This window comes from Phyllostomus hastatus, unplaced genomic scaffold (assembly GCF_019186645.2).
Source record: "Phyllostomus hastatus isolate PE091 unplaced genomic scaffold, TTU_PhHast_1.1 phas_contig_80, whole genome shotgun sequence".
NCBI lineage: Eukaryota > Metazoa > Chordata > Mammalia > Chiroptera > Phyllostomidae > Phyllostomus > Phyllostomus hastatus.
Window position 1 is genome coordinate 37,373,993 of NW_025333960.1, and position 22,282 is coordinate 37,396,274.

The window sequence follows — 22,282 nt, forward strand, 5'->3', positions numbered from 1 at the left end:
CCAACATCCGAATTATAGGGGTACCAGAAGGGTAAGAGGATGAGCAACAAGTGGAAAAGTTATTTGAACAAATAATAAAGAAGAACTTCCCCAACCTGGCAAAGGAAATAGACTTCCAGGAAGTCCAAGAAGCTCAAACAGTCCCAAGGAAGTTGGACCCAAGGAGGAACACACCAAGGCACATCATAATTACATTAGCCAAAGTTAAAATGAAGGAGAGAATCCTAGAAGCAGCAAGGCATAAGGAGACAGTAAGCTACAAAACAGTTCCCATAAGACTGTCAGCTGATTTCTCAAAAGAGACCTTGCAGGCAAGAAGAGGGTGGAAAGAAGTATTCCAAGTCATGAAAGGCAAGGACCTACATCCAAGATTGCTCTATCCAGCAAAGCTTTCATTTAGAATAGAAGGGCAGATAAACTGCTTCTCGGATAAGGTCAAATTAAAGGAGTTCATCATCACCAAGCCCTTATTACATGAAATGTTAAAGGGACTTATCTAAAAAAAAGAAGATAAAAAACATGTATAGTAAAATGACAGCGAACTCACAATTATTAAAAACGACACCTAAAACAAAAACAAAGAAAGCAACTAGAACAGGAAAAGAACCACAGAAATGGAGATCACATGGAGAGTTAGCAACAGAGGAGTGGGAGGAGGAGAGAGGGGAAAAGGTACAGAGAATAAGTAGCATAGATGGTAGGTAAAAAATAGACAGGAGGAGGCAAGAATAGTATGGGAAATGTAGAAGCTAAAGAACTTATGACACATAGACATGAACTAAAGGGGGGGATGTGGATGGGAGAGGGTATGCAGGGTGGAGGGGAATGAAGTGGGGAAAATGGGACAACTGTAACAGCATAATCAATAAAATATGTTTAAGAAAAAGAACCGAAAGTCCCCACGAGAGGTGGCAGGGGAGCTGAGGATGTGCGTGTGCAAGCTCCCCTGAGAGAACAGTGTTGAGAGACGTGCTGAGGAGTTAATGCTACATTTGGGGTTTGCTCTGGGTGCGAGGAAGGTATAGAGAGGCTACTCTGGGGACTTAAGGCTTCAGCCATGAAAGGAGAGAGACATGGAAGAGATACTGGCCTGGGAGAGGCTCTGCTGCCCTATCATCTGCCCTCCTGCAGTCCCCTGGTGAGGCCTTCAGGCCAGGGACTGAGCAGCCCAAAGGAGCTTTCTGGAACAAATCTGTGGCAACAGGCACTAATGTAAAAGCATCTCTTAAGTCCCAGTTTCGATCATTAGTCTCCATTTGCTGTCACAGGATGAAGGACCAGTGATTTGTGTTCCATGAAATGTTCTTCCCGGAACATTAGGAAAGGGGAATTGGCATCATAGCAAAACCCAGGGTGGCCTGCGGCTTCTGGGTAGGGAACCACAGTCAGGGGGTGACTCTGAGGAAGAGAGAAGCCCTTCCCTTTGGGCTGTGGCAGCACCCCCCCCCACACCAAATCTCTTCATTCCCCTCCCCAACAAAATGGTCATCTTCTCTTCCTGGTATTGTGTTTGAAATGATCAGCTAGCCATGCACTGAATTTAACCACACCTCAGCCAGTCCCACATGGGGGAATTAAGTTAGAACCAGAAGAAAGCTTAGAATATTTCTAGGCCAGCCTCCTTTTTTGCAGAATAATAAGCTGCAACCCAGAGAGATTTTTAACTTGCCCAAGAGCACCTTTACCTGCCACAGGACAATCTCTAAGCCCAGCGCCTCTGTAAGCTTGTTGAGGTGTTACAGCAGAATCGGGATAAAGTTATGTCACCGGAAATCTGGGTGGTGTGTGAAATGACACTGTCTCATGACCTTGCATGGTCCTGGTAAAATTAGAAAACCTACAAAATGTTAAGTACAAGTGAAAATACTGTGCAACAGAAAACTATACCTTGGGGTACATATGACAGTAAAACAGGACAAATGTGATGAGGTGCTCTCTATATAGTGGAGGAAGATCCAAGATGGGGAGACCATGCGCTGCCCCTGGTTCTGGGCATGGGTTGACTTTTGTCAGCCCTCAGTTTGTCAGTGCAGCAGGTCAACTAAGTGATTCTGTAAGAGTGTTCGGCAAACTCCATCCAGCAATGAACAGAGCACCAGCTCAGCAGGAGAAGCTAACCTGCCATTCAGCTCCCTAGGGCAGCCCTCTCCCAAGCTCCACAGGGAAGTGGCGCCAGTGATCACGCATTCTCTGAGCTCCATCCACACCTTCACAGGACTTCAGTGTATTTGACTTCCAGGTGCTCTAGAGAGGGATAAACACTCTGTCCTCACGGTGTCTTCACCTTCCTTCTTCAGGGAGATCTTGCTTTCCTTTTGGAGAGCTTTCCACGTGGCCACACTGAGGACCATCTTGTGATATCCAGTGTGCCTCCTCCACCTCAAGCAAGCTGTGTGACTTTATATGTCACCTCCCACCTGGGCCTCCCGTCCCTCAGCTGGGGAAACAGGGAGGTGAGTGGCTGAACTGAAAGCACATGGAGGGCCAGGACCACAACTTGCAACATTCTGTTCCCGGGAGCCTCACCCTGCCCTTGGTAGAAGGCTGTTTAGAAAACACTCAGGAATCAGGGAATGTACAGCCTCTTCCAGTTCTGACATTTAGGGACTAGATTTGGAAGCTAGAAGCTCTCACCCCGTGACCTCTCTCATGTCAGTGGGTGGCTTTGACCATGACTTTGAGGGAAAAGCTTCCCACTAGAAGAACTATAAATGTGTAGTGAAAACCTCTCCTGCCCCAGCTATAAGATTACTGAACTTGAGGAATTCAGCAGAGACCTGGAGATGGTTGCATTCAGCCCCCTGAATCTTTAGCCTCCCCTTGCCTGCGTCTCTTTCCTCTCACTCTCAGCTGTTTCCCATCAGCCCCAGTGCCCTCCTGTGCTCACACCCAAGTCTACCATATTTGGTCACTAGTTTAGGGCTCTATATTCTATATTCTCCCAACTTCCTTTAATACCCAAAACTGTTCTGATAGAACCATTGGGTTCTGAAGGATTGGGAGGCCATTTGCAAGAAGATGTCAGTGACCTATTACCAACTCAACCATATTCTTATCAGATAGGAAATAATGTTTCCTTAAACCAATGATGATTCCAACATGGCGCATTCCAGGCAACCACCAGAGACAAGCATACAGGAGAAGGCCACGGCTGAGAATTCTCCTTGAGGGCACTCCACAAATCACACTCTGACTCTCCCCCTGTTTTCCCCACCGCTGCCTCCATGCTGTACCCTCCCACCGAAGTCTTTCTGTCGGGGTATCGTCCCCACCTGTTCATACCAGGGTTGCTCACTCCACCTCGGGTAGGGCCAGCCCAGAATTTGTGATTCAGGGGATCTTCCTGACTCTTCCTGAAACCCCCACACAATAGAATTTTCCTTTGAGAAAGTTCCAACTTAGGAGAAAATAGAACTGGAAAGTCTAGGCTATAAAAAAAAAAAGCTGAGAAAGCCCTAAGGAAGTTGATGCAAACCAACAACCAAGACTATACATGAATAAAGAAAATATTAATAACATTTTACATATCTTCAATTAGTAATAATGGTCACCAATGAGATCTGTGCTATTAATTCCATTTACCATCCCTCTCTCCCTAGAAACTTTCCACAGTCTCCCTCCCTGCAGCTTTAATGAGATACTTGTAAATTCATTTTGCTTTGTTGTAGAAACACTCACCCTAAGAAGCATTTGGAATGTGTGGACTTCATCCTTGGGTGTCTTTAAGATTTTATTGGCTCCTGCCTTCTGGGTATCACTGTGTGACTTGGAAGCTGGAGAGAGAAAAGGCTTTGGCTCGCTTTTATTTAATTTATTTGGAGGCCAAATGAATATTTCACAAACCTTTTCCCATAGTGTCGAGGCTCTAGGCACCTGCCCTGATCCTGCCTACCAGATTTCACCTCCTGCCTTCCTCACAGAGGCATCCGAGTCCTCCATTATTTTCCCCCATTCATCTTTTCTGGCCCCAAAAGCACACCCCTCTCTTCCACTCACTTTGCCCTTATTTTCTATTTCCTGCTCCACCCTTCCCGAGTTGTTCTGTTTCTTATTATTCCCGGCACTGACAACCTGCTGGTCCCAGTGGCCCATGGTTGCTGAACAAATGTGCAGAGGTAAATTGGAGTTGGCCAGAAGTTTTTATTGCATTGGGGGAAATTTCACAGGGAGGGGATTACTGTGGCCACTTCTCAGGGATGCTTTTTTGCATTAAGGGACATTGGAGAATGTGAGAGTGAATCTGAGTGACAGGGTCATCTCCAGGAGTCGCCTAGCTTGGGTGTAATTGAGCAATTTATAACAAGAATTGCATTTCTCTTTCTTCCTCCCTGCTAGAAGCAGTATTTTCAGCCATCCTTCGGTAGCACCGGACTAATCCTTTTTTTTTTTTTAAGACCTAGTCTAATGTGTTTTTGACCCTGGGATGTATCCCTCAACTCCGCTAGAAAGCCTCACACAGATATTTAAGATCAAAGTGTCTCAAATAATGTTGACTCTATAAAGAGGCAGTTCTGAAGCAAAACCCACGTTTGTGGTCAGAGCCAGCCTCACGTTTAGGCAGAGCCCACCACTGCCTGAGCACAACATGCAGTGCAACATGCAGGGCAACAGAGAGGCCTCCCAATTCCACCTGAACTCATCTCTCTTACAAGTGTCTAAAATGACCTCATTTGAGAGAATGAGTGTACTTAGTTTAGTAGCATTTACTCATCTTTGGCATTTCCTAAGAGACAAAAACATCCAAAAGGAATTGTGATCCATCAATGCTTCGTAATTGCTACAAATTAATGCTAGATTGTTCCTTCTTGGGGACAGTCTGTGGGCACACGGAACACTGGGGTCACAGCAGGTGAGACCTCAAAAGGAAACCTGGGGTGCGAGGGATGCAGAGGGTGAAGAAGAAAGGGCCGGAGACAAACCGCCCAATTTCCCCGGACTCTCATCTTACCTGTGAGACTTCACGGCTCTCTCAAAGCACCGAAAACATCAAGTTACCATTAAAAGAGTGACAAACCCCAAGCAAAACAAATCAATGTTTCTGTTTTCATAAATCTGTAGAAAACAACATTTCTTTTTCCCTCTTCAGCAGTTTCAAGCACAGGGCAAATATTTTCACACTACTCCATAAATCTGGAGTCTGTTGAACTGTAGGGAATTTCCTATTCAACCATCCCCCATAATGGCGTCGAAAGGGAAAATAAAACCTCGCCAAAGGCGCAGACTTTTAGAGGCCACGGACTTGCTGGAACAGGTCCGGCTTTCCACGGAGTCCTCAGCAGGTCTCATCCTGCATTCTGAGCAGACGAGGGTCTGCCAGGCCATCTAGCGGGGCAGTAAATTCCCTAGTTTTAGGGCCCCCTCGTGAAACTGCCATGCAGGAGATATGAATCGCCTAGTAGAGCCTGAGGACTGGAGATGGACAGTTTGAAACAGAGTCAAGGAAGAGGATAGTCAGGGAGGTTGTTCTGCCTCAGTGGCTGTTCCGGGTAATTGAAATGTATCACTTTAAGGACTGGGAGCATTCTGGAGTTTTAATTATTTAGTAGGAAAGCTTTGGAAATGGTAGTGTGTACTTCCTTGAGAGCAGTGTGGTGGAAAAGCTTTGGAAGCAGGTGGCTTAACATTTGAATCCCAGTCCTACACTTAAAATGTGAATAAGCCTGAATTCAACACCTGCTTCCTCACCCGGCAGCCCTGTGCCCTTGGCCTCCGTGAGCCTCTGTTAGGGAAGCAGCCTGTGATGACGGGCCTGACTCTGCAGGACGGCAGTGAGGACTCAGGGAGACAGTGCGTGCAAAGACCCCAAGGCTCAACAAATGGCAGCTTTTATTGTTAAAGGGGAATTGTATTGTTAAAGGCCACGGGGAACAACCAAGGCCATTAGATCTGCAACTTTGCACTTGACCCAGTAGTGAGGCATGATTTGCTCATAGTCAGGTTTGTAGGGTGTTCTATGACCCTTTTTGCCTACTTCTATTTCCCTGGGCTTTTCTGCATGAGAGTGAGGTGGCACCACAGGACACGTCAGTAAATCCCTATTATGAAGCTGGTGGCTAGCAAGTCACTAAACCCCAGGTCGCAAAGGTGTCCGAGGGAGAGGATGTGTGGTGTAGCACCCTGCTCTCAGCAGGTCCAGGGCACCCTGGCATGGCATGGACACATGACACACAGCTAGCCCCCAGCCAAAGGCCACTGACCACGAGTAAACACAGCATGCCTGGGTTTTGCTGCAGTTTTGATGAAAAGGGCCTCCACGCTCAGAACTACATGAAAAGGCTCAAATCAGCATAAAGGGATCAGCCCTGCCCGCCCTTTTCTCAATATCTCTGATTATTGAGAAAAGGTGGCTCATGAGGTTAGCTGACTGGCTGGAAAGACGTATTTTTAAATAAATGAGCTATGAGAAAGCATTGGACCTCTAAGACCTAATAACCCAGTGACCTGGGCAAAAAGTCATGTGTCCTCCTGGAAGATGAGCTTTCCCACCATGCCTACCCAGCAGGGGCAGTGGGATACACTTTATCAGAGGCCTGAAAGTCTGAGCTCCTGCCTGGCCCGTCCTTCCAACAAATGGGCCGACTTTGAGTAATTTTGTCAGCCTTTCGGGACCTCAGAATTCCCGGCTCCAGAATTGAAGGGCTGGGTTTAAATCACTTCATAGGTCCCTTTTGGCTCTAAAACCCTATTAGCTTCTGAGTGACAGAGAGTGTTAGGTCAGAGCTGTGACTCAGTTTACCAAACTGCACAGCATCCTATAAATGTAAGGTCAGTTCCCAGCCTGGAAGTACCAGGTACACTGTCACCTTTCAATGAAGTTGTGTGGGTGAATTAGCTATAATATTTTAAGTAAGGGAGATTCAAATGTTACCTTTTTAAAAAGAAAAAAATTTAAAATTTGGATGGATGCAATGTTAAGGGGTGTGTGTGTGTGTGTGTGTGTGTGTTGGGGAGTGCTGTGTGTAGTTTACAATTTCTATTTTTGGCTGCTCATTCCTCACCTCTATGAAATGCTAGAAAGCCTGGAGGGACATTTGCTAGCCTGCCCAATGTCTACTCATAGCACAGTCCATCTTTTTTTGAAGTGTGTGTGACCTTTGCAGGTTGTCACATCCTGGGCACGGCACCAAGCCATCCTCCAAGGGGGCTGGCGTGAAGGAGCAGGCCCTGAGCCACAGGGTGGTGCAAGCGGCAGTTTCCGGGCCCCGTGCCAACCTCCAGATAATTGCCAGCAGCGGGAGAGAGGTGGTCGAGGTTGGCGGAGCCTGTCTCTGACAGATAGACGGTCCCCTGTTCACCACTGCAGCACCACAGCAAAGAGAAGGAATGCTGGGAGCCAGAATGCTTTAGGAGGTGGGGAGAAGGCAGAGGGCCGGAGGAGAGAAGGGAGAATCAGATGAGACAGGCAGACACAGACAATGAAGGGATAGCTAGAGAAACAACAGAAAAGAAAGAGATGGGTATCACGGAGCTAGCAGCAAAAGAAAGAAAGAAAAAAACATATTTGTGAACCAGGACAGAGGGAAGAGAGCCAGAAACACAGAAAAGGGAACACAAAAAGAGAGGAAAAGACCGAGTGTTCTCTGTCTTAGAGCTTTGCCCATCATCAGCCTCAGGAGCTAATTGGAGTATGGCGAGAGAAGCAGCACTTGCAGATCCTGCGGCACGCATGTGCAGAGGGGAAAATAGAAGAAAGCACCCAAACCAGGTCCATTTCTTCACCGGCCTCATTGTTGACCACTCCGGTAGCAAAGGATGTTTAGTGAAAGCAGCCAGGCTTGCCTCGCATCCTGGTTTTGTCCCATCTCTTTCAGGCTCAGGCAGGGCAGTGAATGGGTGGTAAGTCCATGGTGGGGCTGACCTTTCCTTCCCTCCTCTGCTGGCCCAGAAGGTGGGGCAGCCCTGGTGAGGGGTGGACTCCAATGGCTGCTTGGCTGACTGGGGTGGGAGATAGCCATACAGGGAGGACCCTTGAAGGGGGTAGGTTTATGGGAAGCCACAGGCGAGGTATGAAATGCAGGTAATTGTCAGGTTGTAAATGTCAGAAGCCTCACTAGACGGGAAATGGGAAGAAAAATGTCCTCTTGGCTGTCTAGGTACCTAAGACCTATCAATAACAACCACCAACATTACCGAGCACCTAATTTAGTGCTAGGAATTAGGCTAAGCAAGCCCTTTGCATAAGCCATGTGTTTTACCATCCATACCCCGACAAAGCCTAGAGTTTATTAGCCCCTCTTTGCAGAGAAGCCATACAAGTAGCTTCCACGGGCTTGTCACAGTTGGGCCAGAGTTTACTGTTTGGCACTTGTGCAGACAGAGCCTTGTACCACGTGATGATATTCACCGGACATCCACTTTGTGTGAGACTCTGCTAGGGCCTGGTTGGTGGAAAGTGTGGAGGTGGGTGGTGGAGAAGGGGGAGACGGAAGGAAAAGATCATGAACAAAGACAAAGAGAGAGAGGAGTGCTGCACCCAGGGAGCCTGGAGCTACTAGGGGAGAGATGGCATGTACCTCTCATTAATGCAGTGGTGGAGGGGGAAGGCTGAAAGATGTACACTGAGGGTCCAGCAGAGCATGAGATGCATTCTGAATGGGAGGAACAGGCCTGCCCCATGGCATAGGTTCAAAATGTGAAGTTGTGAAGTGCAGGGAGAAAGTGCCTTCCAGAGGGATAGAATTGCTCAAGCAAAGGCGCGGAGCCTGCAGAAATAGGCCACGCTCAGGTTAATTTCTACTTCACACTAGGAGTTTCTTTGACCAGGTAGGGAGCTCTAAGAGACAAAGCTAGACTGGTAGGTTGAGGCTGGACAGAGGAGAAGGTTAAATTCAGGATGTAGAGGGTTAAATTCAGCCCTTTGCGAGGCGCTGTGCATGAATGAATGGCCACATTCACTGATTCCTTCATTCAACAAATATGCATCATGCATCCACTCTGGGCCTGGCCCTGTCCAGACAGATGGCCACCACAGCTAACAAAGCAGGCAGAGTTCCCTGCCTCGTGGAGCTCTAATTCTTGCAGGGACGCATGCATTTTATGCCTTATCTACTAGTGATGAGACCACGTCTTTCTGGAAGGGACTTTTAGGGTTCAAGAGCAAGTGAGAATCAACCCCCAAAGAGCCCCCAGTGTTGCTGTGTAAAAACACCTGGTCTTGGGCAGCTGAGGGACAGTACAGGGGCATCAGGGACCTGTGATGGGAGAAGTCACAGACCAAATGGCTATATTGGCAGGGACTCTCTTGGTTGCAATTACCATGTTGAACTGGCTTAAGCAATAAAAGGTGACTTATAGGCATATGTAGCCAACTCCTAGAAAACCAGGGATGGGACCTGGCCTCACAAGTAACTAGAACTGGGGATTTTCACACCATCCATCCCTCAATCTTCATTTATGTTTCTCTGTGGATGCTGTGTCATTTCCTCAAACTGGCTGTTGCAGAGGAGTTGCCATTAGCCCCTACAGCTTCATATCCCGACAGTTTAATAGCCAGATGGGAAGGTTGGCCCCCTCTTCTGCCTGCTTTTTGCAACTCCTAGGAAAGGACTCAAGCTGGCTGAGCTTGAGAAACACGCCCACCCCTTGGGCCATTCTGATAGCCACGGAGGTGAGTCTCCACACTGTACCCAGGCTGAGTTACCTATTTCCCTCTATGGCTAGTAGAGGAGGAGGCGGTGAGGGGTAGGTGGGGTGGAAATAATCAATAACTGCTACTAGGATTGAGACAACTTAAAACCCACTTTACTTAATGGACAGTTATGCTGAGTGGTTCCCCAGCATTTCTCCAAAATGCATAATAAAAGGTCACTCCTACTCTGTTATGACTGGGGGCCTCAATATTACTCTCCCCACCCCTGCAAACTATAAAGTGATACCATTGAACAATTTGGAGAAGGAAAACACACAATGTGAATAAACTCTCCTGGAGGAAGGTAAAGTGGATTACTTAAAAGATACAGTGTTGGGGTGGAAGGGAGTGGGATCATTTAAAACACAACCAGGTACCAGCCAGTTGCAGGGCTAGCCAGAGCTGTGTTAGCCACGCCTCCTGCCTCTGAGCCCAAAGAATCAAGGTGGGACCCAGGACTTCCTCTCCTAGCCCCACCCCCGCCTCCCAGCAGGACCCTGAGATTTGGTCAGGAGCAGTGTCTTCAGCTAGAGGCTCTTCATTAGCCAGCCAGGGCAGCCCTGCAGGAAACATTGAGCTGAGGAACAGGAGCAATTTGAAAGGAGGCAGGAAGCACTAAGCCAGAATGGTTCTGGGGGTGGGGGGACGGGGGGCTAAGTGGAAACTCAAGCTAAGAGAACCAAAGGGGGACCCAGTGGGGACATCATTCAAGAAAGAAAAAGAATGCTTACCATCAGGGGAGAGGGCAGTATCTTCACTAGGAAGGAGAAATCAAAAGCAAAATAAAAAGAAATTTTAACCAAAAAATCGATGTTTTAAAAACACACATTTATACTTCCAGAGAGAAGTTCTAGAAACTTAGAGAAGAGACACAGCTTGCTCTGATGTAAAGAGCATTGGACTAGAAGCAGAAGCTGGAGGTCTGGCTTCGCGTATACTGGTGGCACACTGACCAAAGTTTTCCGTTTACAAAATGAGCGAACAATCCCCACCTTGCACACAACACGGTGTCATGTGAGGGGCCACGGAAATGATGAATAGAAAAGCAGTTTTTAAAAAATTAAGCAACTCTATTGTAATTCATTAGGTTAAGTGAATAATTAGAAAATGACAGAAATCGGGTCATTATCTTCCTGGAAGGGAGGAGCAGTGAAGGAGTCTGGTCTAAGACTCGGGACTTAGGTGAGCTGGTGTCCTGCTAAATAACATCAATGGAAGCAAGTGATTCCATGTTTTTTAAAGATCACGTATGATTGCTGAGCACCTACTATAGCTTCAGTCCCTTGAAAGATGTTGAGGACAATGTAGAAGAAGTAGAAGAGTCCCTGAGGCTTACTGTCTAGCAAATGAGATAAGCACATTCAAATAAGTGCAACTCAGAGCATGGATTATGGTAAAAGCCATGCTGGGGTGTTGATAATAAAAGTCTGAAGAGCTCAGAGTAGAGCTCCATGGGCTGATGGACCAGGGAGAGGTGCCCCTGCTGGTTCTCTCTGGTTAGAGAGGCAGAGAAACCAAAAGAGGACACGGGGAACAAAATTAAGGGCAGGGCAGGATGGCCATGGTGATGGTCTGTGTGCATGACATGGTCGAAGGGATTGTCAGTGTGGAGAGAAGAGTGAATCAGATGGGGGTGGAGACTCGTTTTAGAAAGGGAATTATGCCCGTTGCAGAAAGCATTGACACCAGATAAAGGAATTGATCATAAAGGAAATGGAGCGCATCAGAGACCTTGGAGCAAAGAAGCTGGCTTGACCAAGTGTGTTGGAAGGTGGACTGCAGGTGCTGAACATTGAATCAACAGGAAAGTGTGAGATTGGTGGCAAGATACTCAGAGAAAAGGAGCTCGGGAATGCAGGGGGGGGATGGTCCCATGGTTGCCAAAGGTCTGAAAAATATTTTCTGAAATAGGGGAAGAGATGGCAGGACTGAGTACCTAATTTCATGTGGGGACTGAGGGGACTTGTGGAATAAAGATAGGTCACACACTGGCCTCAATCCTAAAGAAATGGGTTAGTTACTGGGAGGTGTAAACATGTACTAACTGCGTCCTGTGCCTGGCAGGGTTGGAGAAAAAAACGGCTTCCAAGAAAAGTGACATGTCCATGAAGTCTTAATGGTTACATCCACCTGGTGTCAGGGGGAGCATAGCGCATACAGAGAGAGGAAACAGCATTAGACACGACAAGGAGGTGTGGAAGAGAACCCCCAGCTGCGGGGGTGTCTCTGAACACATGGAATGGGAGGAGGCTTGAGGACTAGTCAGGGGCCAGATCACCCAGGAACTTCAACTTTATGCAGCAGGTTTGGGGAGCTATAGAAGGCTTTACAGCAAGGGTGAGACACTGTCAGATTTTTCTTGTAGCTGTTTGTACAAATACAGGTAGTTAGAAAGTATTGATAATCCCAAAATGAAATGTAATATGACTGAAGCATTCTCTGATTATTTTGAACAGAGGGAATTGATTTGTCTCTTACTAGTCATGTCTCTGCCTTTATTTTTATATGTACTGCCTTTCAGCTTAACAAAGGTTATTGCTATATTTTTAATGCATAAATACCCATATTTATAACATCACCATAGATTGCAATCAAGTTCCCATCTTTGTGTGGTTTACTGTTGTGTGTCCTGAATTCAGCCTTGGGTCATAGGTGTCTGACACTGAAATCGGGGTCTCTCGCTTCTGCTCCGTGTGCTTGTTTGCCTTTGCTGGGTCAGCCTTTGGCCACCCTTTCACTTGCAGCTTCCCAGTTACTTTCTTCTGTGTCTCTTGTACACAGCAGAAAATTGCTGTTTGTTTTGCTTTGTAATTTGCGCTGAGAGTCTATTTCTTTTGATAAATACATTTTTACTTTTTTTCTTTTGCTACGATAGATTTGCTTGGACTTAGTCTTAACACCACGTGCTTTCTGCTTTTACTTTACTTTATGATCCATTCTTTCTTTTGTTTTTAATTTGGTATATGTGTGAGTTCATAGTGATAGTGTAGAAAGTTTTAATATTTTTCATTCTTGAAGTGGTTACCCTTATAATACTGAATATACTTAATCCTCTGCACCTTTAGTAGCTCTGCAAGATGATAAAACTTACCTACTTCTCCCTCCGCTCATTTTTTATTTTACCCAATTTTAGTTGATGGTTATGAAGATGGTGGTGGTGACAATAATGATGCGATGACAATAATTCTGCTAGTCTTAACTTTATAAATTTAATACACTTTTTTTCATTCCTTGGTTCATTAGCCCTTAGTGGTAACTTTTGACTCTTGGCTACCTCCCACCTTCTCTCTACCTTTCCCTGGCAAATTTTGTTAGTTTTAGCATAATTCATGTTTTAATGGTTTATTGCACTTTACATTCTTTTATCTAACCATAATTGCAACAAGTTGTTTTGGTTGTTTTGGTTGTTTTTTTTTTTTTGTCTTAAGCCCAAAACAAATTGTTAAAAGCTCAGCAGCACTCTTTCTGCCGTAGTTTTTCCATTCTCTACTGATTAGTTGAAGTTCAGCCTCTACTTTATTCCAGACAAGATTCTGGTCACCACATTTTCTGGGTTATTCAATGTTTAGTGCAGCATGAGTACTTAAACAAAAGTTTAAGCATGAAATTTTTAGATTCTTTAATTTAATTCTTAATGAGCTTTTGTAAGCATGGTTCCACTGTCTTCTGACATAGCATGTTACTGTGGAAAACTCTGAAACCAACCTAATTTTCCTGCTTAGAAAAGAAATTTTGGTTTGGGTTTAGTTTTATATTGTTTGTTTTTGTTTTTTTGTGTTTTGGGAATGGTAAAAGGATCTTTTTCTACCTTTTGGATGGGTAGTTCTGTATCAGCTTTTCCTGAGATGGTTTATGTTTTGGTTTTGCTTTGTATGTAGACTTAAATATCTTATTTCTGGAAACTGCTTTATAATTCTATTTCTCCAGATACATTTTCTGTTCTACTTTTCCTTCCAGCACTCCTCGCCGAGTATGGCTTGGTCTGTTTGTGCCTACACATATGTCTACCGAATCTATTTCATTTCTGTAGCTATCATGTGCTTTATATAAGCCTTTAAACTGTTTGTTTCCATTTTGTTTGGCTCACTTTACCAGTCCTGCTCCTAAACCCACTTGTTTTGAGCAGTGTTTGCCTAACTATTTTTGCCTCTGATGGCTCCTAATTTCTATGATGACATTATGTCCCCCATCTTCTTTCCTGAGCTCCCGTAGCTCGTTGTTTGTCTTTTTCAGTTGTCTTGACATTTCTTCCTTGAGCTCTTATTTTATATAAGTGATCTTTTTCATTAAGGGTTTTGTTGTTGTTGTTTGTCTACGCTAATTTGCTTGGCAGTTTCCTTTGGCTCTATGGCAACACAATCTGGTTATGTGTTCTTTGTCTATTTGTTTTCTCTAATCTTTACCTTCTTTTCTTGCAGTATCTTTGTAGAGCTCTTCTAATAGATGCTGTGTAATTCTGACTCACATTTGACAGAGACAAGCTTGTTCTTAACCAGCTATTCTGCAGAACATTCATGAGGCTGGGGCCCAGCCATGAGCCATGACACCATTCAGCAGAAGGTCTCTTTCATGTGCAGGATGCCCTGTATGACACACATGTGTATGTGTACACGTTGATTTAGCCTTCTTCCCAGAAGAAACAAGAGATTGGCAGTTGTAAGACTGATTAGTACTGAACCTGTCTTCACAATCTGCCTCTCTAATAGACTGCTTCCTGCAGAGACGGCTTGCTGAGGTATTTTCTTATATATACTGCCTTCTCTGCTTCTAGATGGATCCTACCAGGGTCTAGGGATGCTCCCTCAGGCAGTCCATTCTCCATAGACCAGTTGTTCCTCCAAAGATGGGGTCGGTTCTGCCCTCTTTGATAAACTCTTTGTCAGCCTTCTCTGAGGCCGTCAGAAGCAGATATCGCTCAACATCTACCTGCCGCTGGGTAAAATTTCATTTCATTTAGAAGCCCTTCCTCCACAAAGGTGAAATTTGCATTTCTGCTGCTCATTTTCCTTGTCGTTTTGGAATGAGTTCAGAAAGAAGTGGACAGGGCTCTCTTCACACTGCCACCTTAAAAGCAGAAGTCCCTTAAAAAGGCTATAAAACCCTGTCCCCCTTCCTCTGAATCTCCAGCGCCTAATACTTTATCTAGAGAAAAGCAGGCATTCAATAAATACTTGTTAAATGGAAATAATAAATTAAAGAATGAAAAATTCTCAAATGTAATAGCTGAGACAGAGCTGCATTTAAGGCCTCTTTTCAAAATAGCTTCAGCGACTAATTCTCCTGATTTCTCCTTGCAACAGCATAGCCAGGCACATTTCCCAGAGTGTTTCTCATGGTTCAGGGATCTCCTGCTCACCTGTCTTCCATCTTTCATTACATTTTCTTAGAATCCTGCTGCCACTCACTAAGTGAGACAAGTCAGAGCACCTAGCACACGTGAAAAGTGACTTCTATAAGAACACTTTATATCATTTTTTTCCTCTGTAGTCTGGTTTCTAGCTTTAGTTTTTATGGATGCATTTTGAATTTGTTTCTCCTTGGCTTACTTCTGAAATTGGAAAAGCTCTGTGTCTTCTTTACCATGCATGAATCGTCAGAAAGATAAAGGCAGAAAATGACTCCTTCCCGCACCCTGTATTGGTAAGGAATGTACTGATAATTGTTCGTGTTTCCCTCAGCAACAGGCCCGTGGGTCCCACAACAGTCGGGACCCCATCCAGATGCAGCCAGGAGGAAGGCTCCTTAGAGAAGTGAAACACCACAAGATGCAGACATGCATTTCAGCCCTTGCAGATTCCATGGGGGTCTTCAGCATGGGTGTGAGCCAAGGAAAGATCAGCTTCACTTAGTCAGAATAGCTGTGGAGTCCAGGTTTCTCTCTGGTTCCCTTTCAGAGCCTTTGACTCAAGGACTCCTAAGTCCCTTGAGAACAAGCAGTATGTCACAGACCATTCTTTTGCCTTCTATATGGAACATAATAGGTGCCTGGAAAAGTATTGTGTTAATGTCTGATTTTCCTTGGGTTAAAATCAAAACTGTCCTACTCACTCAAAACACTTTAATGTCTAATCCCAGACAGTGTTCCTCATTCCTTTTAGAGATCTTCAGTGGATGATTTTCTTCATTGTTTCCCTTTATCCTGAGTCTCTCAGACTCCTCCATCTTACTCACGCTCTGTACCTTTTCTCACTGCTGTGCTGCCCATGTCAACAGACATGGAGTCCACATACATGTCAACTGCCCATGTAGTGTCCAGTGCTGGCTGGCAAGACTAAGATGGCAGGACAGTAAGAGAGGGCCAGAGAGAGGGACACTACAGTCCATATTTGTATTCCTAACAAAAGCATGGTCACCAGCCATCTCCGCCCACAGCCAGGAGTATCAATGCTCTTTCACCCAGACATCCATTGGTATCATCCCTGCAGCCCACAGTAGCAAAGTGAACTCCCTCTCACCTGCCCGAAAACCCATGTCCATCCCACCGTAGCCCAAGGTGGGTTTTCACTGGGGGCACCAAGCATCCTGGTCTGTCCAGAATAGTCCCAGTTTAAGTCTGGTATCCTGTCCAGTTAAGCATTTGTTCCTGTTAAAAGTGCTTTCGGTATTATAAATTATACGCTCTTCTTAATTTAATTTAATGCTTAATTTTCAAAAGGCAGCATGAGCCAGAATGCCTCTGGTTTCAAGAAAAGTTCTTCTCCTCTTTCTACCTTTGCAGAAGAAGATTAGCCCTCACCGAGAGAATGAGGCAGGCAGGGACCCAAATTCCAGGCACACCAATGAGCTGGGACAGGGGATCAAGGAAGAGTTGACATTACCAAGGTGGCCAGACAGGCTCAGAGAAGTTTTGCATGAGGCTTGAGAGGAAAATCTATCCCAAAGATTAGAGGGGAGGGGCAGGACTCCAGGCTCTGGTGAGATATTTTGGGCTAATACAATCCCAAAGTCTGTCCTCTCTCTTTTGGAGAACAGGCATTTTGCATGTCCTTCTTTCCTCTCTCTTTGCTCCAGCACATTTTGGCCAGTGATTTCTCTCTGTCATTGCATTTATGGTAATAACTTCAGGTCTTGTGTCTCATCATAATGGTGATCTATGTATGCCATCTACAGTGGGCATGGGTAATGAATCCTATTTTATTTCTTAATTAAGAATCTGAAAGTACTGCAAATTACTGCAATTAACATGGATTTTCTTCCTCATTTATTTACTTATTTAGATGCCTGAAATTGCACCCTTAGCTTAAACCAACTGCAGGCTTCAGAGCCTGTTAAAATATATAGCATTCATTAAAATATTTATTCTTCCCCAACAGTGAAGCTGCAGCTTAGCAATGGTGGTAGTATCTGTGGATGTGAAATGCTTCCCCAAAAATATAGCTATTGAATTCAGTCCATCCAGCTTGGCAATTTGAAAAGTTGAATTTATTGACAAGCCCTTGCATGACTGAAATAAGCTAAGATTTTTTTTAAAATCCCTTTCTTATGTTGACTTTAGCCAGTGTTGTTTTCCTGCTAAGTCTTTGGGGATATGAGTGTCATCACATTTTTAGAAGTCCACTGCCCACTGAAAGATAACGATTACAACTGGCGGGCGGTTGAAGCCATCTAACTGGTTTCAAAACAATAGTACTTTGAATAAACTGTTCAGCTTCAAATTATCTAGTACTTTTGAAGATTCAACCTTAGTCTTCATTCTTGGGTTTTTGTATTTGTATTTGGTTTTGTTTCTAACTGGTTTGCATGGAGACAGAGCTCAAGACACAGTGGTGGAAATTAACCAAAAATATGCTTCAGAAACACAAACCCTTTGGTGTGGGCAGGCAGCCACTGGAAACTACAGCCAGCAGGGGTGTAAATGGGTACAGTCCTCCTAGAAAACAACTGGGAAATAGCATCTCAAAAGCTTTAAAAGGCACAAACCCTTTGAAGTTCAGCTATTCCACTTCAAGGATTTATCCTTAGGAAAGAATGAAGAATGTGTACCAAGATTTAGCTAACAGCGACATTCATGGCAGTCCTGTTTATAAGAAATAAAATAAATAGAATACCAGAATGAGCGACAATAAAAGATTGAGTAAATTATGGTACACCGTTACACTGGAATAACAAACAGCTATTAAAAACCGCATGGTTTGTATTAGTTATCTATGGCTACATTACTCCAAAACTTGGCAGCTTCAAACAACAAACATATATTATCACACAGTTTCTGTGGATCTATGGGCAGGGCTGAGCTGGGTCCTCTGACTCTGGGCCTCTCACAAGCTGAAATCAAGGTGTTTGAATCATCTCTAGGCTTTAACTTGAAGAGCATCCAGTTTCAGACCCAGTCAAGGGATTGTTGATAGGATTCTCTTCCTCTAGCCTGCTGGTTGGAGGTCTTCTTCAGTTCCATGCCTCCATTTCACTCACTCCCTTATTTTTCTGTAGGGAAGCTCATAACCAAGCAGTTGGCTTTGTCACAGAAAGCAAGCCAGAGGCAAGGAGAAGGTGGGCAAGGCAGCAGCCAGAGACATTTTGAAACCCAGTCTGAGAACTGACATCTCATCCTTCTTGCCATATCCTGTTGGTTGGAATTAAGGCAGAGGTCCAGCCCACATTCCAGGGGAGTGGGTTAAACAGTGAGTGGATGTGAGCAGGCAGGGATCTTCGAGATCTTTGAGGTCATCTACCACACAGTCGAAGTTTACTTATTGACAAAAGATATTCATAACATTTTATTCAATGAAAGAAAAGCAGGTCACAAAACAACACATGCAGTATGATCCCAGTTCTGTAAACTATTTAAAAATAGTAAGAAAACATATATTCATACATACATAAATCTTTATGAAATAATCTGGAAGGGTTCCATGGGTTAATAGGGCTATATCTGGATGATGGGATGACAGATATGTTTTATGTGCTCTTGTCTAAACTGTATCTTCTGTTTTTTTCTAAAATGAGCATGTATTATTTACAATTTTGAAAGGGGTAATTAAGTGAAAAAACAAAGCATTTTAAATCCTCTAGATTTCTCGTTTCTGACCTCCACTGTCTATCTTCACAGCACTATTTCTCACTTACTACTTGAAGTCGACTAAACAGAAGTTCACAAGACCCTTTCAAGAGTCCATCCATCCCACCGTGACCAAGGACATTGTGAGTACGTTCTAGAACTTGTTGCTGTGTTGGTGTCTTCTAAAACAACTGTTATCACCAAATAGGCTACCATGGAAAACTAAAATTATTTTTTCTTCTGAAGTCTCCAGAACCACATGGAAACTATGATTCACCTGAGAGAAATAGGTCCCCTAAGACAATTCTTCCCCTTGAGCCAGTGTCTTCCCAGCTCAGTGCTGGTTGCTCCCAGACCACAAGCTAGCATGACCACGTGGCCACCTTCTCTGCAAAAATCCAAAAGCGTGGTTTCTATTTACATGTCAAAGGTGGGTGAAAAGATCTGGCACTGCTGAACATATTTGTAAATTTGAAAAAGAGGGGATGGGTGAGTGAGAAGATAAATTCATTTATAATCCCCACAGTTCATTAATTTTCTTATATAATGCCACCAGGAGGGCTTGTGTTGGGATGCCACTGGTTCAGGGCTGGAATAACTTGTCTAGCCATGTAAATGTCATCTTCATATTGCTTACTGATAAAAAAAAATACTGTTTTACCAAGCATAGATTTTGTATTGTTTTGACACTTATACAGCTGATCTATGCCTGTACTGAATACAATGAAAGCTGCTTAGGATGGGTGAGCTGGCATTCATGGGGAAGGCAATGGTTTCCAAGATGTTAAGGGATTAGAACCAGGCCTGAAATACTGGTGGATCCTTTTCCATTGGGATCTATAATACAACAGCTGGTGTGAGAGAGAAAACTCAAATCTTGGTGGTGCCAAACACTGAACACTGAGTATTGCAGAGGAGAAATTAAAGAAATTTATTGGCAACACCAAGGCCAGAAGGATGGCAAGCTAATGATCAAAATCTGAACTCCTCAGTAATTTTGAATCGAGGGTATTTAAAAGCAGAGATTGAGGGTTAGGAGTTAGGGGTCAAGGGTAAAGCTGATTGAGAGTTCTTGTGTAAGCTTCAGTGGTTTTCTCTGGTCTGACTAATTCAGTTTCTGATGTCACCTTATCTGATGCCTTTGTCACTGTGGTCAGCTGATCTAACCAGGTTGAGGGACCAAGATTCTGCAAAATCTCTCATAATTGTATGTCAGTGATATTCTCTTTAAAGCAAAAGGCAGAAACTAAACATCTAGTGACCTTTTTTATTGTTTAAGCTATCCTTGTTTTGTGCTTAACCAGCTACATTTTTCTTTTATATTAAGCAAACTGCACTATTAAACATTTTTTCTGGAACTTGCTTTACAGGCAGGCCTATAGATCATCACTAACATACTTTCTTAATCTTTGACTATAAGTACATGACAACCAAAGCAATTGAAACATTTGGTTAAAGCCTACACCTATATCTCTGGAAGCTATGATCTAATATCGAAACATGTCTACTGTTAACTGCCAGTTTCATTAACAATAGGTCGCTTTTCCCTCATGTAAGTCCCCAATGGGTGTTTGTCTAAGGGGCAATTCAGCAATTCAGGTGCCTCCTACCTTGTGGCTTCGCCATCTTCTAGGGCTTCTGAGTTTTATGCAGGTTGTTCTGCATCCACTTGGTTTTCAAGGAAGGAGAAAGTGAAGATGCCATGCCCACTTCCTCTCACCATGGCCTACAGATGACACACATCACATTTTGATGGAGAGAACTAGTCACATGGGCCCTACCTTGATGAAAGAAGCCTTGGGTTGGTCGTTAACTGGCAGGAATTTTCCAAAACTCCACTCTGTGGTGGGGGAAAATACATCTTGGGCTCTGTCAGGAAAAATCATAGTCTTAGAAAGCTCCTGGGTCATGGAGACTAAGTGTTACTGACCAAGATCACATTATAGCCCAGTCAGAGTTGCCATTTGGCTCTTAAATCCAAGTCTCTTAAGTCAACATGATACTACCACACCAAATGTAAAATGGGGCCTCGTGGAAGAAGTAGAATCACTGAGGAGACTGAGACTCCACCCCTCATTGTTCAGATGAACTAGGGATGCCTTTGTGTACCACTGGCCTCAGCTTGTCTTGCCTCCTTTAAGGCCAGTCAGTCAAATTGTACCTCAGTAAAGGGGTAGAATGAGGGGCAAGTAGTGATGGTGTTGGAGATATCATTTTACCAAGGCCATAATCTACAGGGCTCGTGGACATTACTCCAAGAAATATGAGTCTCTTGGGGACACAGGAAAGAGGGAAAAGGGTACTTTTTCTCCACTCTGGCACATGTGGAGACATCAATGGTCAGGGTCACCAACCTTACTGAGATAGTGACAGACTGGAATCCACTTCTAGGTTTCCTAGGTTTTCCTTTGTCCCCCATTCAACTCTTTGGCCTTTCCCCAGCTAACATTAATGACTAATTCTTTAGTGACTTTATTCTTTCTATTGAGAGGGGGGAAAACTGTGTCCAGTAGCCTTGGGTTGGCAGTATAGGGTCTTTGGAGAGCATGTTTGACTCGGCATTGGGCAATTCCAACTGCCAGTAGCAATGAACTACCATGGCCTTGGGTCTTCTCGCAGAGAACAGCCATCAGACCCACACCTGCTGCTGATCATTGTGTTGACACCAGGGCGCTTTATATTCCACAGGCCATGATGCCTCATCTGTCAAATCAAGTGGATGGTGCACACCCCAGTCACCTCCCCCACTTTCTTACAGGCATCCTGGGTACAAACAAGAAAATAGATGGTGCTTAGAAAAACATTATGTGCTAGATAAACATAGTAGAGAGTCATCATTATCACAGTGCTATTACCACTATTATTTTGTGGTCAGCTCAGCTTTTCTAAACACAGAGTAGTTAATGAAGTGGCAACTGTATTGGTTCCCCATTAGGGGCAGAAGGGGACAGATAAGGCTCCACTTTTATTCCTTTTTAGTGTCCAGTTTTGTTTTTTCTTTTTTCACAAAAACTATGTCTAGTCAGTTTATAAGGATTTTAATTACAGTGGCATTTCATTATACTTACTCCTAACAAAAATTAGGCTAAGGACATTTTCTTTTAATTCTAAAAATGGTGGACTTCCCTGAAGGCTGAGTTAACTTTTACCAGCAACCAGATACTGCTATGCTTGATCCCACCTCTAACCTTCCTACCTACAACTCTTAACAAATTATTTAACAAATTTAAAAAGTTTTAAATGTACCTTCAATTCAACAAATAGAGGTAAAAATGACAAAATCCAGTAGTGCCCAGGCTTTGGTTCCTAAATTGTTTAGCAGCTGACATGCGTTTTTCCTATGGCCATGAGGAGTTATGGGAATAGAAAATTTAGAAATTGGCATGGACAGACTGAAGTAACCAGACAAAGAGAAAGAATATGCCACTCCTGACCCAGGTGCATGGTCATTCTGTTGCTTCCTGTAGCATCTCACATGCACTTGTCTCAGTATAATCATCAAACAGACAAGTGAACACTGCCTGATTAATAAATCTTGCAAAGTAGGGAACTTCATCAAGTTGGAAGGGCTTTTGCAAGTTTATTATAAAAAATAACCACTTTACAGATAAGAAAACTAAGGCTTACACAGGTATATCCAAGGTCATAGAAATGAG

General features: G+C 44.1%; 1 protein-coding gene across 1 annotated transcript in view; it reads left to right on the forward strand.

Annotated features, from left to right (window-relative positions):
• Positions 1 to 22,282, forward strand: part of SLC14A2 (solute carrier family 14 member 2) — a 397,322-nt gene that overhangs the window by 209,331 nt on the left and 165,709 nt on the right. Inside the window, exon 3 of the mRNA XM_045849973.1 lies at positions 18,678 to 18,769. The gene's annotated coding sequence lies outside the window, so the exon portion shown is untranslated. The remainder of the gene's footprint in view (positions 1 to 18,677; positions 18,770 to 22,282) is intronic.